Raw genomic sequence first — 1009 nt, forward strand, 5'->3', positions numbered from 1 at the left:
GCTGCGCGGCTTGCAGGTTGCTGTGCTGGGCGCTGTGCCGGCGCCGGCACTGGTGTGGTGGTGGGACGCTGCCCGGAGCTCAAATCTGTGTTTTCAGACGAGCAAAGTCGATTTTTCCTTCCTGGCCAGAATCCCTGTACTGTTAGAACTTACTCTAGCTGTATTGCTAAGCGTAAAAGTTTCTATGGGGTGATAAAACTACGGTGTCGGAGGGAGCGCAGATAGTGCTCTGCAGCTCCTCCGCTGTCCTGTATAAGATTCTTAACAACTTCTTACTTCACTGATTATTTCTAGTTGGAGACACTTTGTAGTAGAGTAATATTATCTCCTTTGAGCATAATCCGACCCAGTTGTTTTCTTGACTTGGTTTTAGAATGAATTTCTTTTGCATCATCTAACACAAGGTTCATGTATTCATCAAAACCGATGATGCAGCCCTCTATCCGCATATTCACTTGCTCATAGAGCCACACCTGAATTCGAGATCTATTTTGTAGATATCTGAAGATGAGGTTGATGGGCTGCACCATCACCTTCTCACTTTTTGGTCCTGGCCACAGTACGCCATGGTGGAATCTTACAAAGGCCACACGGACCAGCATGCCACCCAAGAAAGCAAGTTCCAGAACCGGGGATGGGAAACGGAAGTCCAGTTACTTCTTTCATAATACTATGCACATTTCTCCTTTTTGTTCCTTATAAATGGCCCTGCCCTGCCAGGTCTCTTTGTTAATGTGTGATTTTCTGATATTTAAGAGTATGATGGATACTTCAATCTTATTCCAAATTAGTCAGTCTTTGTCTGAAGTCTCAAGATAAGGAACATAAATAGATGCCCCTTTTTTTTATCCCATCTGCTGTTCATGTTTAATATGTTGGGATTTGCATGGAGGATGAGAAGAGGAAGAGTTTATTTATTTTATTTTTATTTGCTGGTTGTGAGGCTTGAACTCTCATCTTGGGCACTGTCCCTGAGCTTCTTTTGCTCAAGGCTAGCATTCTAGCACTT

The 1009-nt window shown here is 43.6% G+C and overlaps 1 pseudogene; it reads right to left on the reverse strand.

The window, feature by feature from the left end:
• Positions 1 to 290: 290 nt before the first annotated feature.
• On the reverse strand, positions 291 to 568 carry LOC125365949 (annotated as a pseudogene).
• Between the last annotated feature and the right edge of the window lie 441 nt (positions 569 to 1009).

This window comes from Perognathus longimembris, chromosome 17 (assembly GCF_023159225.1).
Source record: "Perognathus longimembris pacificus isolate PPM17 chromosome 17, ASM2315922v1, whole genome shotgun sequence".
NCBI lineage: Eukaryota > Metazoa > Chordata > Mammalia > Rodentia > Heteromyidae > Perognathus > Perognathus longimembris.